Source organism: Phyllopteryx taeniolatus, chromosome 3 (assembly GCF_024500385.1).
Source record: "Phyllopteryx taeniolatus isolate TA_2022b chromosome 3, UOR_Ptae_1.2, whole genome shotgun sequence".
NCBI classification, from domain to species: domain Eukaryota; kingdom Metazoa; phylum Chordata; class Actinopteri; order Syngnathiformes; family Syngnathidae; genus Phyllopteryx; species Phyllopteryx taeniolatus.
This window is the reverse complement of record NC_084504.1, coordinates 20,907,431-20,921,937: the sequence shown is the minus strand read 5'-3', so window position 1 is coordinate 20,921,937 and position 14,507 is coordinate 20,907,431. Positions and strand designations below refer to the sequence as shown.

The 14,507-nt window shown below is 42.8% G+C and overlaps 1 protein-coding gene across 3 annotated transcripts in view; it reads right to left on the bottom strand.

Annotated features, from left to right (window-relative positions):
- Window positions 1–14,507, bottom strand: part of LOC133475104 (ADP-ribosylation factor-like protein 15) — a 159,350-nt gene that overhangs the window by 39,837 nt on the left and 105,006 nt on the right. The gene's annotated exons all lie outside the window — the stretch shown is intronic.

Genomic DNA, 14,507 nt, shown 5'->3' with positions numbered 1-14,507 from the left:
TAATGGAATTGTAGGTTAGGTGTTTAAGAAGTTGATCGCAAGAGGGAAAAAGCTGTTGGAATGTCTGCTAGTTCAAGTTTGCATTGATCGGTAGCGCCTACCTGAGGGAAGGAGCTGGAAGAGCTGGTGACCGGGATGCGGAGGGTCCGAGAGGATTTTGCACGCTCTTGTCTTAGTTCTGGCAGCGTGGAAGTCCTCAAGGGTGGGTAGGGGGGTATCGACAATCCTTTCAGCAGTTTTGATTGTCCGTTGCTAATAATAAGGGGTTCAACTACCAAAGTTATGAAAAGTAAATAAACTATTGGTACATGGTGGCTTTAAATGAGTAAATTTATCCAAAATGTGTGCGTAGAGTGGGGGGTACAGCATAAGAGGGGAACATCTCGAGGTGGTTGTGACATGAAGGCATGCAGAATCTTTAAGTAAAGGTTCTGGTTGAATGTAGATTGTCCCTGCATTAGTATACAAAACGTGTGTGTGGGCCCGGTTTATAGCGTTTAATCAAAACATACTTTAACATCTGACCAGGCATGTTGAAGTTGGAGGCTGACAGCGCTTCTACCGATGTATAATAATGCATTTTTACAACGTATAATTTTGCTTCTACCCATATGATCAAAACGTGAAGTATTATATGTTTTTTTTTTTTTTTTTTTTTTAAATAATTATTCTGAAGTTAAGCACTTGGTTTGAACACCTAATCCTTTTTTTAATTTACTTGTTCTTATTTTGAGAGATGGGGACAATTCTTTAAAGAAAACATGAAGGACAGGGGCGAAACACTTAATTTTATTTGAATGTGATTCAAATTAAACGGTCAAGCATTTCAGAAAAGCATTATCCTTAAACAAAACGTAAGCAAAAAGAAATGAATGATGGTTGTTGTTCAGTCATCATTCATAATTTAAAAAATAATAAAAATTTCACAAATTCTGCCAGGGTATGTAAACTTATGAGCACAACTGTACATATATGCAGTCATATGTACCACTGTCATATTGGAATGGAAGTGTAGGCTACACCTTTTTTATAACCACTAGGTGGCGGTGGCATTTTGGAATGAAAGTGTACAGCTTTTTCATAACCACAAGATGGCGGCATACATTTACAACCCCAATTCCAATGAAGTTGGGACGTTCTGTTAAACATAAATAAAAACAGAATACAATGATTTGCAACTCATGTTCAACCTATATTTAATTGAATACACTACAAAGAAAATATATTTAATGTTCAAACTGATAAACTATTGTTTTTAGCAAATAATCATTAACTTAGAATTTTCTGGCTGCAACACGTTCCAAAAAAGCTGGACAGGGTCATGTTTACCACTGTGTTACATCACATTTTCATTTAACAACATTCAATAAATGTTTGGGAACTGAGGACACTAATTGTTGAAGCTTTGTAGGTGGAATTTTTTCCCATTCTTGCTTGATGTACAGCTTCAGCTGTTCAACAGTCCAGGGTCTTCGTTGTCGTATTTTACGCTTCATAATGCGCCACACATTTTCAATAGGAGACAGGCCAGTCTAGTACCTCTTTTACTACGAAGCCACGCTGTTGTAACATGTGCAGAATGTGGTTTCGCATTGTCTTGCTGAAATAAGCAGGAGCGAAAAAGACGTTGCTTGGATGGCAGCATATGTTTCTCCAAAACCTGTATGTGCCTTTTAGCATTAATGATGCCTTCACAGATGTGTAAGTTACACGACATCCACAATTTCCAAAAACAATTTGAAATGTGGACTCCTCGGACCAAAGAACCCTTTTCCACTTTGCATCGGTCCATCCTAGATGAGCTCGGGTCCAGAGAAGCCGGCACCGTTTCTGGATGTTGTTGATAAATGGCTTTTGCTTTGCATAGTAGAGTTTCAAGTTGCACTTACAGATGTAGTGCCGAACTGTATTTACTGACATTGGTTTTCTGAAGTGTTCCTGAGCCCATGTGGTGTTATCCTCTACACATTGATGTCGATTTTTGATGCAGTGCCGCCCGAGGGATCGAAGGTCACGGACATTCAATGTTGGTTTTCGGCCTTGCCACTTACATGCAGTGATTTCTCCAGATTCTCTGAACCTTTTGATGATATTATGGACCGTAGATGATGAAATCTCTAAATTCCTTGCAATTGTACGTTGAGGAACATTGTCCTTAAACTGTTCGACTATTTTCTCACGCACTTGTTCACAAAGAGGTGAACCTCGCCCCATCTTTGCTTGTGAATGACTGAGCAATTCAGGGAAGTTCCTTTTACACCCATTCATGGCACCCACCTGTTCCCAATTAGCCTGTTCACCTGTGGGTTGTTCCAAACAGGTGTTTGATGAGCATTCCTCAACTTTCTCTTTTTGGGAAAGTGTTACAGCCTTAAAATTCTAAGTTAATTATTATTTGCTAAAAACAATCAAGTTTATCAGTTTGAACATTAAATATCTTGTCTTTGTAGATGATTCAATTAAATATAGGTTGAACATGATTTGATCATTGTATTCTGTTTTTCTTTATGTTTAACACAACGTCCCAACTTCATTGGCATTGGCATTGTATAAAATGTGAAAGTTTTTTCCATTTGCCCCTATACGTATGTATAATGCGCACTATGGACTTTTGACAATTTTGGGGGAAAAGAAATGAAGTTAGGGCCAGTATACCACATACCACAAACTCCCATAAAAACCCATTTTACATGCCGTGCTGCATAAATCGAAAAGCTTTTCATTCAAGGTAGTCACCTGGCTCTACGAACCATCAAAACCCATTACAGCTAATCAAAGCACAAACCACCAAGACATTATGATCTGTAATTAAATATGAAAACACCTGGTGAGTCATGTTTGCAGCAAGCGCAAAGCCAAGAGGCCTTTACGTTAAACCACTGCTGAAATGTTTATTTGATTGTACAGATCCTGAGCGAGATCCTTCATGCGATTGTGTCAACAGCGGTCAAGACGAGGCGAGTGAAAAACTTCCTTTTCAGGGAAAATGACTCCTTGGTTGAGCTGAAAGCACATACGCAAGACGAAAGAAACGTTTGCGTCACTGTGCCACTGTGTGTCCGTTTCTGTCCAAACATGGCAAATTGATGATTAATTATATGTTTGCAGGCTTGTTAGTAGAGGGTTGAAAATCAGTCACTGTCTCCATTCTGCTTCTTGGCACTGTTTTCCATGCTGTGTGGACGTTAACACAACAAACATTTTTTTTTTTAAAAAAGGGGTGATGTCATTTGTGGTAATTCACCTTTCTGGTCATGTAAGGCGATAACCGTTTGAGTTGTAGCTCGTCTATGTGCTGTAACTCTGTCACAATGCTGAAGCAGATCATGAATTTGTCCAGTGAAAACAGATGTTCCTCAATTCATACCAGGCATTGTTTTCCTCACACTGGATCAAAGTTTAAAGGGCTGATTCAAGACCAGATTACCTTGGGTTTGAAAGAGTGAACGAGTCTGTCGGGGGGGGGGGGGGGGCGATCTGTTCTGTCATCTGGGGATTTTGTCATCAAAGTATGATTCTTCAAGTTCTTGATTTTGGAGTGGAGTTGCCGTCATGGGTATTAAGTTTGGATATACAACACAACCCCCCTTCATCATTTTATCTTCATTATTTGTGTTATTCCGTCTATTTCCCACAAAAGTCAGCTCGGACTCTGATTTGATTTAGGGATTACAGAGTATCACCAGTTCCAGTTTCTCATATCCTTGGTTAGTCAAAGTGCTAACAACCCCCAATACCTCCACTTTTCGCCACAAACACAGACAGCATTTTCTAAAACAAGGGCTTCTCGTGGACGCAGTCCATTAGGCCCAACCATCCAAACAGACCTGCTTTGTTGAGGTGTTATATCAACAGGGTGACCTCCCTCCACTCCTACCCAGCTTCCTTGGGCCCCCAAATGGCAGGAGATTGATGTCAACAAGGAATTTTGTCCCACGTTTCCTTCCAACTCCTCCAGACCCACTCAGCTCCTGACAAACACTTGCACCAGCACAGAGAGCCCCAGTGAGGCCTTAACAGGCCTGCAGAGCTGTATTAGCCAATAGCACCTTCCCTCACTCCTCGCTCTGGCCATGTCAGAAACACCCAAAGTCACTCATGTGACGCTGTAAACGCAGAAAACAACACTAGCCAATGCCAGTGTGTTTGTATTTTGAGGAAATGAGCCACCTTTCTGTCAACACAGCAGTTCTTGTTAGAAGGATGCCAAAACGACGACGTCATTTGTATACAGTGTCATCGCCGGCTGGGGGAGAATTTAGACCAACTGAATATGGGTTTATTTCAGTTTTTTTTTTCCATGTCAAATATTCACAAAAACCTGCAATGCAGCTGGCGTCTTTGGAGGTTAGTGGAATTCAAATGGAAACTTGTTGCAGACGGATCCTTGTTCCAATAAATCTCTGTACCGAAATATAGTTTCACTCTTTAGGCGACAAAATCAAATCGAGTCGAAATCACATTCAGAAGGTTAATAACCGACTCAACATGGTTTTATTTACAGGCTTCAATCACTGGCTGTAACTTTATACAGACCTTATAATGACTGTGAGCGCTCACATTTATGTCAGAATGTATCTAAATGCCATACAGTGTACTGCATCATTTACACAAATAGGCCGCAAAGTCCCGCCATTTCAGTGCAAGGCTTGAATCATCAGATGACGAATATCTGCTTTGTAAAAGACCAAACAAATTCATGTAAAATATCCTTTTTATTACGTATTCTACAATATGCTATTGCTTTCTTTTTCAAGAAAATACATTTACCACTCTGATTTTAGTCGCTTTAGTTCTCAAATTACTCTCAGTTAATTTCATGACGAAATGCCTCGAGGTTGAGATCTGATGAGAACATTTTATGAGACCTCAAAATATGTTTACCAAGAGCATTGAGGCAGACAGTAACCAGCATCCCCATAAACCACATAAGAGGTTCAGTAAAAAAAATAAAATAAAAATAAATATATATATATATATATATATATATATCACATATGGTGCTTACAAAACCTTTTGTGTGACTATGACTTTGGAGTGTGACTAGTATCTGACAAACACTGACAAATGATTCAGTTGTTCAAACACTTAAAAGACTGTGCCAAGACTAGGTTTTCCAGGGTTATAGCCCTTTTCCAGGGTTGTAGCCCTTGGTAAAAGGGTGTTATAGATTATGGTACCTTTACGCTTTATGATACACATACCTTGATTTTGTGAAATTGCTTTGATCGAAACTGGGACGTCATGTGAGCCTCCTAACATGTGTCATGACCCCATAAAGAATGCAACAAAAAAAACAACAAAAAAAAAAAAAAAAAAAAAAAAACCTCTGCAGCATCGAAAAAAGTTTGCATGAAGTAGCTCAAAACATCTGAAAAGCAATGTGCACTGACCCTGAACATGGCTTCCAGGTAAAAAAGCTAATGGAAATTATGATGAAAAGATGCATAGCATACTGGGGATATATGGTTTCTACTATAGGGCACGTGACATTTCAGTATGTTTTATTTTTTTTTGGGGGGGGGGGGGTGGGGGGGGGGCAATGCTGCATGTGGGTTTCTTTGCCATAACTTTCCAATTGCTTCATTTTCAAGTTTCGTTGATGTAAAAGTTGAAAAAGCAGTTTACCCAAGAGGTGTCATAAAAGAAATAATAGCGTAGTAGTACTAGTGTAGCCTTGGCAATCAGCACCAACTTTGATTTTTAAACCAATTTTACAACAAACAGAGGTTCATCCACAGAAAAGCACACCCATATACTTTATGAGCCATACTAAAATGAAACAACTTCACAGGCTAACAACCTTGGTACAGGATGGATGCAGTTGGACAAGGAGTTTTCTCGAGCTGAACTTCTACCCTGTGCAGAGGAGACAACTGCACTTATACCAGGCCACTAGTGAGACATGTTTCAGACATGTACCTGGGTACTCTAAGTGTAACTGTCATTTAATATTAAGCACCTTAGTGGAGCATCTTGACCTTAATCAATAAGTCATGCCAAGACAAACAATTGAGAAGAACCTCTTACTTTTTGAATAATTTACCATAGCCAGGGAATTTATAATTTAGAAGCAAATACACAATTTATTCATATGGATTGTGATGATTGCTGTAATCAGGTTATTGTGGCAAAAAATTCAAATGCTCAGGAAATTAGCAAGTTCTTGATCAACTTTAAGGATTTTAATTATTATTTTAAAAGGCAAGGGAGAATTGATTGTCACGAACTCCTGTTTCCAGTGTTGTATTGAGCAGAATAATGGATGAGGAGGTCTCACAGCCGATGTCTGCTTGGATGTAACGCCCATAGCTGACATGACGTCACGATGCAATCTTTACAGAAAACTAGTTGCGACTGAATCAACAGAGCCTCGGCTGGTAGAAGCCAAGTTGCTTCAAGACATGACACTGAATTATTATGTCATTCTATTAAATAGCAAATGTTACCATTTTCAGCACGGTGGTCAACTGTTTAGAGCGTCAGCCTCACAGTTCTGAGGACCGGGGTTCAATACCCGGCCCCGCCTGTGTGGAGTTTGCATGTTCTCCCCGTACCTGCGTGGGTTTTCTCCGGGCACTCCGGTTTCTTCCCACATTCCAAAAACACGCATGAATTGGAGACTCTAAATTGCCCGTAGGTGTGACTGTGACTGCGAATGGTTGTTTGTTTGTATGTGCCCTGCGATTGGCTGGCAACCAGTTCAGGGTGTACCCCGCCTCCTGCCCGATGATAGCTGGGATAGGCTCCAGCACGCCCGCGACCCTAGTGAGGAGAAGCGGCTCAGAAAATGGATGGATGGATGGATGGATGTTGCCATTTTGGACATTTTGGGGAAGAGGAAAAGAATGCTTCCTAATGGCACCTAATGGCATTGAAAATAGGCATGAGGTGGTTACCAGTTTCAAGGTATATGGTGGTGTTAAAATGTCACGGTTTCAAAACTACTAAAACATCCAACAGTGGTAGTAGTTCTCCCGTTTGTGCACCAGTCTTTTTTTGACGCACCTGGATAGGTTATTATACCGTCAGAATCTGCGACTGGTCCATGCCTGATAGAAATTATTGAAATGCACCACAGAGTATTTTACGCTCAATTGGGTGATTCAATACACTTAAACAGCAAAAGTACACACAAATTTCTTTTGTTTACACACTAAATTCTATACCTATTTACCTTGTTACGTATATTTACCACAAGCGAAGTGAAAGGCCTTTCAAGTGAACATAAAGTGATAGAATGGGAACCTGGGGAGAAGTGAAAATAAAGCCTAGGAGGAGACCCCTGCAGATGTTGAGCAAATGTTTGGTTAACATATGGAGGCCCAGCTGCTTTCTTCTGGCAGACTCCAGTGGTCAAGCAAGCTTACTATTTCCTTGTTTTTTCAAGCGTGTGGGGGTACAACATAATCTGAAGGCAAGACTCCCATGACTTCATTGACGGGAAGCCGTACGGAGGCAAGGAAGCACATGGGGTGGGCAGTGACTGGTCATGGTTTCATCTCAGCAACGCTTCTTTTGTGAGTCACCGAATACGAAGTGGCACAGTCGTGAGAGAGTGATAATACATTCCCACTATCAGAATGAAATCTTAAACATAATACAAACTGCATCAATGACTAAATAAAATAATACATCATGCTACAACCTTCCACCCACAAGCGAGTTCACTTTCGCAGTTTTTTTTTTTTTTTAAACCATCCATCCATCCATTTTCTGAGCCGCTTCTCCTCATTAGGGTCGCGGGTGTGCTGGAGCCTATCCCAGCTAAAGAACTGTATTAATTTTTCCCCTTCAATGTGGGCCAGATGATCAACCAGCATGTTTACAATGGGATCCTGTGGCGTTTGCTCACACGAGAAGATGCGAGAATTGTGGCAGGACAACTCATGGCTGCTTCACCATGACAATGCGCCTGCTCACAAAGCCCTTGAGCATAAGACAATTCCTGGCCAGAAAGAACATCCCTGTGCTAGAGCAACCTTCCTAACCACCTGTGATTTTTTTCAATCTTTCCGAAGCTGAAGGGGTTCATCAAGGCGACCCGTTTTGAAGATGTGGACAGCATCAAGCCCGCCATGACAATGGAGATGCGGAGAATCCCAGAAGAATCCTTCCCGGAGTGCACAAAAGTGTGACCGAGAAAACTGGAAGAGTGCGTTAGACTCCAGGGGCATTACAAACCCCAATTCCAGTGAAGTAGTGACGTTGTATAAAACCTGAATAAAAACAATAGAATGATTTCCAAATCCTTTTCAACCGATATTCAATTGAATACACTACAAAGACAAGATATTTCATGTTCAAACTGAAGAACTGTATTGTTTTGTTTTTTTGCAAATAGTCACTCATTTTGGATTTGATGCCTGCATGATGTTACAAAAAAGCTGGGACAGGGGCATATTTCATCACCTATCCTTTTAACAACACTCAATAAGCGTTTGGGCACTGAGGACACTCACAAATTGTTTCGAAGTTTCGAAGGTGCAATTCTTTCTGATTCTCACTTGATGTACAACTGTATTTTGCGCTTCATAATGCGCCTCACAGTAGGAGACAGGTCTGGACTGCTGGCAGGCCAGTCTAGTCGCGTGCTGGAGCTTATCCCAGCTAACTCTGGGCAGGAGGCGGGGTACACCCTGAACCGGTTGCCAGCCAATCGCAGGGCACATATAAACAGCCATTCACACTCACATTCATACCTACGGGCAATTTAGAGTCTTCCATCAACCTACCATGCACGTTTTTGGGATGTGGGAGGAAACTGGAGTACCCGGAGAAAACCCACACAGGCACGGGGAGAACATGCAAACTCCACACAGGCGAGGCCGGGATTTGAACCCCGGTCCTCAGAACTGTGAGGCAGATGTGCTAACCAGTCACCCACCGTACAGCACAAACAGGGATATCCCTGAAAAAGTTAATGCTTGAATGGCACCACGGACACTAAAAGCCTCTTTATACTCCCGCATTGCATCAAGTGACGACGCATTGGCCCGCGCGGCCCCTCTGCGTGATTTGACGCACACACGGCAAAAAATGTTGCGTAGAATGCCGCGGACATCATCTCTCGTGACCAGAATCAGAATCATCTTTATTTGCCAAGTATGTCCAAAAACACACAAGGAATTTGTCTCCGGTAGTTGGAGGCGCTCTTGTACGACAACAGACAGTCAATTGACAGAGAACACTTTGGAGACATAAAGACATTGACAAAAAAACAGTAACTGAGCAGTAAAGGGTTGCTAGTTATCTGGTAATGCCGGTACATTATTTTTTTTGTGCAAAAAGATGTAGAGTCCTCTAGCACTTAGAGCAGTTCGAATGACTAATATTGCAATAGTCCGATGCAATGAACATTGTGCAAAGGGCGCCAAGACTTCAAGGAGTGTATGCGGTTTAAAGTGACGAGTAGTGCGATAGTCTGGGTCAATGTTGGTTGTGCAAATGTTGCAGATACTCCTCAATCAGTGTGCAAATGGAGCAGATGCTACTCTGGCATGAGTGGCCAGTATATGCAAATAGTGCAGCATGGCGAGACAACTACAGTGAGTGCACGAGTAATGTATAATTGGCCCCACAGAAATGTGACAACGAACTCAAGTAAAAAAATTGTAATGTTGTAATGGAATTGTAGGTTAGGTGTTTAAGAAGTTGATCGCAAGAGGGAAGAAGCTGTTGGAATGTCTAGTTTGCATTGATCGGTAGCGCCTACCTGAGGGAAGGAGCTGGAAGAGCTGGTGACCGGGGTGCGGAGGGTCCGAGAGGATTTTGCACGCTCTTGTCTTAGTTCTGGCAGCGTGCAAGTCCTCAATGGTGGGTAGGGGGCTACCGACAATCCTTTCAGCAGTTTTGATTGTCCGTTGCAGTCAAGAGTTTGTCCTTTTTTGTAGCAGCACCAAACCAGATTGTGATGGAAGAACACAGGACTGATTCGATGACCGCTGTGTAGAACTGTCTCAGCAGCTCCGGTGGCAGGCCGTGCTTTCTCAGAGGCCGCAGGAAGTACATCCTCTGCTGGGCCTTTTTGAGGACGGAGTTGATGTTGGTCGCCCACTTCAGGTCCTGAGAGACTGTAATTCCCAGGAACTTGAAGGTCTCGACGGTTGACACAAGGCAGCTGGACAACGTGAGGGTCAGCTGTGGCGAAGGATGCCTCCTGAAGTCCACGATCATCTCTACAGTCTTGAGCGTGTTCAGCTCCAGGTTGTGTCGGCCGCACCACAGCTCCAGGCGCTCCGCTTCCTGTCGATATGCAGACTCGTCACCGTCCTTGATGAGGCCGATGACAGTGGTGTCATCTGCAAACTTCAGGAGTTTGACAGTCGGGTGCGCTGAGATGCAGTCGTTCGTGTAGAGAGAGAAGAGCAGCAGAGAGAGGACACAACCTTGGGGCGCCCCAGTGCTGATGCTGCGTGTGAATGAGGTGGCCTCCCCCAGCCTGACCTGCTGTGTCCTGCCCGTCAGAAAGCTGTACATCCACTGGCAGATGGCAGGTGAGATGCTGAGCTGGAGAAGCTTGGATGAAAGGAGTTCAGGGATGATGGTGTTGAACGCTGAGCTGAAGTCCACGAACAGGATCCTCGCGCAGGTCCCTGCACTGTCGAGGTGTTCTCGGATGAAGTGCAGTCCCATGTTGACTGCATCATCCGCAGACCTGTTCGCTTGGTAGGCAAACTGTAGGGGGTCCAGCAGGGGACCTGTGACACTCTTGAGGTGGTCCAGCACGAGACGTTCAAAGGACTTCATGACCACAAATGTCAAAGCGACAGGCCTGTAGCCATTTAGACCAGAGATTGCAGGTTTCTTGGGGACTGGAATGATGGTGGAGCGTTTGAAACAGGATGGCACTTCGCACAGTTCCAGAGATCTATTGAATATCTGTGTGAAGACTGGAGCGAGCTGGTCCGCGCAGACTTTGAGGCAGGATGGGGACACATGGTCTGGGCCTGCCGCTTTGTTAATCTTTTGTTGTTTGAAGATGCGTCTCACATCCTGTTCATGAATGGTTAACGCAGAAGTCAGAGGTGTGATTGTGGTCGGGGGTGCGGCCGGATGATTGGTCCGTTTTAGTCACATGCTGTGATGACGTACTCAGCGTTCCGCTCGGTTCCACATACCACCTACGCCGCCGCCTTCTTGATCGATTTTGCAGCATAATTAAACGTATCTAGTCCTCTATGTCCATTTGTTCTAGCAGACACTGTTCCACGGTCGCCATTTTTGTTGGTTTGTTCCTTGTTACGGAAAGGAAAGTAAAAACGGCTACCGGAAATGGCAAAAAAATGCAGAGGAAACTCCGCCCAGTGGCGTCCTAGCCAATACCAGTCGTAGCGACACTCCCGACTTGGAGGAGAACTGCAGTACACTTTCAAAACTGCGCGAATGGGTTGCGCTCGACTATAAAGGCAACGTGCGTGAGGGATAACCGCAGTGACGTCAGCGCGGTCACCGCCTGCACAAGTATAAAAGAAGCCTTAACACACCCCCAACCCATCATAGATGCTGGCTTTTGTACTTTGTGCTGATAGCAATCCGGACGGTCCTTTTCCTTTGTGGCCCAGAGGATACGACGTCCATGATTTCCAAAAACAATTAGAAATGCGGACCCATCACACACTTTTCCACTTTGCGTCAGTCAATCTCAGATGAGCTTGGGCCCATAGGAGCTGGTGGCGTTTCCGCATGTTATTGATATATGGCTTTCGCTTCACATGGTAGAATTTTCACTTACTGCCAATGGTTTTCTAAAGTGTTCCTGAGCCCATGTGGCAATATGCTTTACACAATGATGCCGGTTTTTAACGCAGTGCCGCGTGACGGATCGAAGATCACGGGCATTCAATGTTGGTTTTCGGCCTTGCCACTTACATACAGCGAATGTGAGATTCTCTGAATCTTTTGATAATATTATAGACCATAGATGATGAAATCCCTAAATTCCTTGCAATTGGACGTTGATGTTGACGTTCTTAAACTGTTGGGATATTTGCTCCCGCAGTTGTTCACAAAGTTGTGAACCTCGCCCCATCCTTGCTTGTGAAAAACTGAGGCTTGCAGGGATGCTCCAATCAGGAGACTCACCTGTTTACAATTAACCTGTTCACCTGTTCCAAACTTGTTTTTTTAGCATTCCTCAACCTACCCAGTCTTGTTGCCCGTCCCAGCTTTTTTGAAATGTGTTGCAGGCATTAAATCCAAAATGAGAGAATATTTGCAAAAAAAAAAAAAAAAAAAAAAACATTCATCAGTTTGAATATTAAATAGCTTGTCTTTGTAGTGTATTTAATTGAATATAGGTTGAAAAGGGTTTGCAAATCATTGCATTTTGTTTTTATTTACATTTTACACACCATCCCTACTTCTTTGCAATCAGGCTTTGCACTTGTAGTTTGGATTTGTGACAGCGGTCCTTTTCGGACACACATCATATGTATACATGTGAGCCTAATTTGGTGATATGAAAAGTAGTGTAAGTGAGGGTGGAACCTGAGAAAGGGCTTTCTGGTCATAAATAGCATAGATAAATGCAAAATAGCAACACGGTAATCAGAGCTTTAATGTCTCAATGATGGATTTTAAATAGTTGAGCGAGGCACACATCACATCAGTAATAGAAGCAGACCTACTTTATGTAAGTCATTCATGTTGAACTGACATGGCCTTTCCCAACGAAGTGCAAATGAGGCCTTTGGGCAACATCCATTCCCATTCATCTGTCCACATCAGCCAGTCACACGTGGCATTGGTATTTGCAAACAGTTGCGAAAAGTCAATACTTCCAGAAATTGATACAACGGAGGGTCAAATATGGTAAAGGACATCACGCTCAGTGAGACAGTGTGCGCAGCTCATAGGCTGGATTAACTGGCTACGTTATAGGCGCCAACAAAGAGAGCAGTGTTGTCGCGTCCATCGCAAGCACTCACAATTTTAACCATCAACGAGATTAGTGAGTTTCCGTGACTGTTGTGACTTGCGCACAAATGCAATCAATCCATACTAATGACTTAACCCAAGTTAAACTGATTGCGGGCCAGTCAATAGGTTCCACTTTGGGTCATAGTAACACAATCTGGGATAGGACTTTTATCACTATCATTTCCCAGAGCAACATCGGTGGTCCGAGCAAGGAAATACAGATGGCCCTCGCTGCAGGCATCCATCTTAGTGAATCCTTCCGAGACATTAAAATAGTCGTCGGCAGATGATCTATGTGTGCGTGTACGCATTTGTAGGGAAAGTGAGGCTCCAGGTTTTTTTAAACACAAGTGACAGTCGTACTGGGAACCCAAGCCATAACATCTTAAACCAAGACACTCCTTCTGTGAAAGAGTTGGAGTGGTGAAGCAAGCAAAGAGGACACGCGAGAACAGAGAGTGAGGAAAAAAAGAAAGGTGGAACAGACTATCCTTGTTTTTTTTATCCCTGCCTCCACAAAGAGTGATTAATTGTGTTCTGCAGGGAGGTGATAACACAACCTACAACTACATGACTATTCATGACATTTATGCCTTTGTATCTTTTGTCGGAACAACAAATTACCAAGCAAGACAGACAAATGTTTGATATGGGGTTCTGAGCTGGCTATGAGTATGATTACTTCCTACTCAGTGACTATACAGGAAGAGTTAGAAGAGCAAAGTGCTCAATAAACTTTGAAGGATGCACACAAAAATAAAACGTAGCTACATTACAATTATACTGTTCAGTATATGTTTGAGTACAAAAGTAATAACACAAACAATAATCTGGAAAATAGCAAAAAAGGTTTATGTGCTTCAAGGGAGGTTAAAATCATGCAGGCACATAAAAAAATAGAATTGGGGGAGCCCAAAAACTGTTTCATGGACAATTTACTGGCAAGGATGAAAAGTGAGCGCAAAAATAAATAAACAAATAAATAGATGTACATACAAATAAAAATATATACATACATAAACAAACAAGCGGCACGGTGGGCGACTGGTTAGAGCGTATGCCTCACAGTTCTGAGGTCCGGGGTTCAATCCCCGACCCCACCTGTGTGAAGTTTGCATGTTCTCCCCGTGCCTGCGTGGGGTTTCTCCATATATGTGAATATGTGTATTGGTATGGTACAATGGCCAGCACACTCTAAAATAATTGGGTTTCCCCAGCAGATGGAACATCCATGTTATCCAATGTGTGTAGTTGACTTTAAGTGTAAAGCCCCCAATATCAGCGCAATGCCACCACCTCAATATCCAATCAGTGTTGTGATCAGAGTAGAGCAGTGATCAGCACGTTCCTGCATAAATCTATTACTGGCCGTCAAACGATGCAGCCTGGACTCGTAGGATACATGCACCCAACATAATGCTGGTGATATCCCAAGGGTATAAATCGATAGTCTGCATCCTGTACACTTCATTGAGTGGTTGTGCTTGTGTAAAGTCAGTTAAATATGAGCTTGTGTGTCTGAGGCTTTATTAGGACTTAGCAGAATACAGTTGATAATAACAATGATTTCCTTTCATGTTCCATTT